The sequence below is a fragment of the Choloepus didactylus genome, chromosome 23 (genome assembly GCF_015220235.1).
Source record: "Choloepus didactylus isolate mChoDid1 chromosome 23, mChoDid1.pri, whole genome shotgun sequence".
NCBI classification, from domain to species: Eukaryota; Metazoa; Chordata; class Mammalia; order Pilosa; family Megalonychidae; genus Choloepus; species Choloepus didactylus.
Window position 1 is genome coordinate 31,842,980 of NC_051329.1, and position 5,070 is coordinate 31,848,049.

Consider the following 5,070-nt stretch of genomic DNA (forward strand, 5'->3'; position numbering starts at 1 on the left):
AGAACTAGTAAATAGGCTGGAACAACTGGAGGGACTTCCATGACTGGACACACATCACACACCAGTCTAGAAGTGGTGAAATTGTTGAAACCATAACATAGAACCATAAGTAAAGTACCCCTAAAAGGCAGAGGCTGGCAACCCTCCCCACTGGCACTGAAGCCAAGTTGGAAGACTTCCCTGTGGGTAAAACAAACAGTCTCTACTCGGAGCAAGGGAAGGCAGCTCAACCAAGTTCCAATCATGTTTTAATTAACACACTAAATACAATCTTCAAGCACAGATAAACCCAGAGGAAGCAAGAGAGGAATTCTAAGGTCTGTTTCAAGAAAAAGGAAGTGGGGCTGAAGGAAAAATAAATAAATAAAAACAGAGGCTTTTGGAGTTGTCCAAGTTCACAATACTGTTAAAGGGCTGTGCTCTAAGAAAAGGGATACACAGAGCTGGGTACCAACTCCTGCTGTTGACTCATGAAACTGGGGGTCTGTGGATTGTTTCTGAAAAGCGGATTTCTTTTCTTTCTCTCTCTCTCTCATTTTGTAAACTATTCTAAGTAGCTCATTAGAAAAAGCCTCCAGCATTTTCAATTATCAGCGCTGACACAAGCATGGGTAGAGTTAAGTAGGTCTATCAGACAAAGTAAGGAGTCAAGTGAAGGAAATAATTCCAAAGGGCATATCTTTCCCAAGAAAAGGGGGAGTGGGGCACAGCTGTGGTGGTGGCCTCCTTCAGTGAATTCAGACCACAGGGGCATCGGAAAAAAAACAGCTTCAGCTTGGCTTCTGACTCACCCTCAGTCTCTGGCAAGGACGTGGTCTGCTGAAAATTAGAGGCACCACATCCTTTATGCCAGTTGGGAGCTCTGGTCTAACAAGCACCACCAGCTGGGCAGCACTGGAAATGCACAGATTCTAGAGGCCTCGCAGGAAAGTCTGACAAGGTGCTGAGTCTCATCCTCAGGGAAATTTGATACTGATTACATTCTCCTCCTGAAACCTGGACCTGTCTGGTCTGGGAAAATCTGCTTGTGGTTGATTATATCAGGGTAGACACTCCTATAAAAATGGTCCCATCTAGGGAAGACAAGAATCAAAATGAGAGCTGAAAAATTCTGATCAGTTAAACAGAAGATATGCTAGACGTCTAGAAAAACTTGAACTGAATGCCAAAGAACAGATAGAGAACAAAGCCAACCAACTAGAAAACCCTGGGCAAGAGTGACCATGACCTGTAGAATAAATCAATGGAGGAAACCTGATGCCTAAACACCAACAAAAAAATTGAGTCACATTAGGATAAAAGAAGACATGACCCAGTCAAAGGAACAAAATTACAATGCAAAGGAGATAGACGAGTTTAAAAAACTAAAGATGTTCAAACAAACATGTTATATCAATTCAAAATCAAATCAATGAATTGAGAGAAGACATGGCAAAAGAGATGAAGGGATATAAAGAAGACATAGGAAGAATGTGAGGAAGCAACTAAAAAAACTGTAAAAACAATTGGAGGAAATCACGAGAACGAAAGGCACAGTAGAAGAGATGAAAAACATCGTGGAGATTTGCAACAGCAGGTCTGAAGGGGCAGAGGGATTAGTAAACTATGGGACAGAACATCCAAAATCCTACACACAAAAGAACCAAAAGGACAATTAGTGGAAAAACATGAGCAGGGTCTCAGGGAATTGAATGACAACATGAAGCCCATGAATGTAAGTGTTATTGGTGTCCCAGAAGGAGAAGAGAAGAAGGGCAGAAAGGATAATAGAGGAATTAATCAGTAAAAATGTCCAAACTCTTATGAAAGACATAACATGACAGATTCAAGAAGCACAGCATACCCAAAACAGAATAGATCCAAATAGTCCTACTCGAAGACACTTGCTAATCAGATTGTCAAATGTCAAAGTCAAAGAGAGACTTCTGGAAGCAGCAAGGGAAGTGATCCATCACATTCAATGAAAGCTCAGTAAGTCTATATTCAGATTTCTCAGCAGAAACCATGGAGGTTAGAAGTCAGTGGTACAATATATTTAAGATACTGATGGAGAAAAACTGCAAATCAAGAATTCTATATCAAGCAAAACTGTTCTTCAAAAATGAGGAAGAGTTTAAAATATTTTCAGACAGACAGACACTGAGAGAGTTTGTGAACAAGAGACCTGCTCTACAAAAATACTAAAGGGAGCACTACAGGTAGACAGGAAAAGACAAGAGAGAGAGGTTTGGAGAAGAGTGTAGAAATGAAGGCTATTAGTAAGTGTAAAAAGACAGAAAAAAAAAATAAGTGAGATAGGACATATAATATCCAAAAGATAAAATGTTAAGAGGGTAGCACAATGTAAGTTCCCTGAACAAAGCTCAGTGTGAGTAGGTTTAGAAGGCAGCTAGTGGCATGTATGACACCAGAAGGAAAGATAGACGGTAATGATTGGGACTGTATAACTTCACAAAAACTACATTGGATCATAATGGTGATCAAATGTACAAATATAAGAATGTTTTTACATGAAGGAGAACAAATGATTGCCAACATTGCAAGGTGTTAAAAATGGGAGTGTAAATGGAAAAATACAATCAATGCAAAGTGTTTTATATAGTTAACAGTAACATTGCAATATGCTTCCATGAAATGTAACAGACAATATACAAAAGCTGTCAATAAGAGGGGGATATAAGGCAGAGGTATGGGATTCTTCATATTATTGTTGTTTTTCCTTTTCATTTTCTTCTATAGTTTATTTTTTATTCTTCCCTTTTCCCCTCCTCTTTCTTTGCAAAAGAAATGGAAAAGTTCTTATATACATTGTGGTGATGAATGCATAACTATATGATTATACCAGGAATCACTGACTGTTCACTCAGGATGGATTGTATGGTGTATGAATAATACTGTTTAAAAATAAACAGAAACATACAAATGCTGGACAATATGTGGAGTGAGGGATGTACCTATTCACTGTTGGTAGGGAACTACAATATCACAGCCCATCTGGAGGGCAGTGTGGTGGGTCCATAGAAGGCCAAGTAAGTGTTGCCATATGATCCTGTAACCCTGATTTTAGGTATATAGTGGGAAGAACTGAAAACAGGGACATGAATGAACACAAGCATACTGGTATTTATGGCAGCACTATTCATGATCTGCAAATGGATTTTGGTGGCCTAAAGGTTCACTGACAGATGAACAGAAGGGTGAAATGTTGTGTATGCATACAATGGAATACAAAGCAGCTGCATTAGGTTAGAAAGTTGTAAGGCATGCAACTAGATGAGTGAAACTTGAGGACAGTATGTTGAGCAAAAGAAGTCAGAAACAAAAAGGCTAATATTATAATGCCTCACTAATATGGACTAAATATAATGTGCAAACTCTGAGAATTGAATTTGAAATTACAGGTTATCAGGGGAAGGCTAATTGTAAAGGTTCCTAGATTGTAACCTCTTACAGCAGACATATTTGTTCCTGATTTTTTAGTTATTTCTACATTCTAAAATGATGGGCTGCTTGTAAATAACTTGGTAATTCCCTGGAACTCTGGGTATCTGTGTGACACCCGAGACTCAAAACTAGAGTTCTGCAGCTATGGAAGTCAGTATTCCCCCATACAGCAACTGTTAGAAAAGCTGAAAAAGAGATCAGACTTCAATCAGAGATATGAATGAAGTATAAAGGATGATACTGGCAGTGTTTTAAAACTTCAACTTCTGTATGTGACCAAAAGGAGAGATGTTTATTTGGTGCAAATTTTATATTTTCTGTAGCACACTATCAAATAGAACTTGTGTGGTCAGTTTATTTGAACAGCATGATTACATGGAAACTTGAATATGGTGTGAGATCTTGTTAGTTTGTACAGGTTAGTGTGATGCCCTGAGACATTCCAGAGCAATTTAAGCAAATAAAAAAGCATTTGTAAAGCCCTCTTGAGTGATTAGGGGAAAATGTGGAAATATTAAACTTCCCCACCTGGGGAATTCCTGTAATTCTCGCAAGCACTGGGGACTACCAACATAATAGGCCAAACCCTCAATCCTGGGGCTTGCCCTTATGAAACGTATTCCTGCAAAGGAGAAGCTAAACCTATGTATAATTATGCTAAGAGTCATAAAAGTCAAAAGAGAACCTCTTTTTGCTGCTCTGGTGTTGCCTTTCTTTGTAAGCCAACTCTGCAGGCAAACTCACTAGCCTCCCCAATATGTGGGATATGACTCCTAGGGGTGTAAGCGTCCCTGGAAATGTGGGACATGACTCCTCAGATAAGCCTGTTTCTGGCATCATGGGATTGAAAAAGGATTCTTGGACCAAAAGAGGGAAAAGAAATGAGACAAATAGTGTTTCAGTGGCTGAGAGATTTACAATAGAGTTGAGTGGTCATTCTGGAGGTTGCTCTTACACATTATATAGATACCCCTTTGTAGTTTTCAGTATATTGGGATAGGTAGTAGGAAATACCTGAAACTGTTCAACTGTATGTAATCCAGTATCTTTGATTCTTTAAGAAGACTGTAAAACTATATAGCACTTACGGTGTGACTTTTTTAATTGAAAAAAACCTTGTGATTGACAATCCCCTCATCCAGTGTATTAAAAGATAAGTAAGAAAACAAAGAGAAAAATATATCAATAATGGGGGGGATAAGGTGTATGGGATGTTTTGGGTGTTGTTTTTAAATTTATTTTTATTCTTACTTTTTTGGAAGTAATTAAAATGTTCAAAAATTGATTGTGGTGATGACTTCACAACTGTTCGTTATCAACACACTATGATACTGTGAATCATTGACTGTACACTTTGGATGATTATCTGGTATAGGAATACATCTCAATGAAGCTATTTAAAAATGAAAGCTAAAACACTATAATCTCCCATTGGAAAGGCAAAAAGAAATCAAGCCTACCTTGGGAATTATTCTCATTATTTCATAATCAATTTTAACATTCAATTGAGTCTTTGAAACCGTTTCTCATGTGGGTTATTTTCTTCAATACTGATTCCTTTTCTCTCTATTATCTGCACAATCTCAAATAAATGAGGACAGGTGCACCATTCAAGAAAAGCATGAG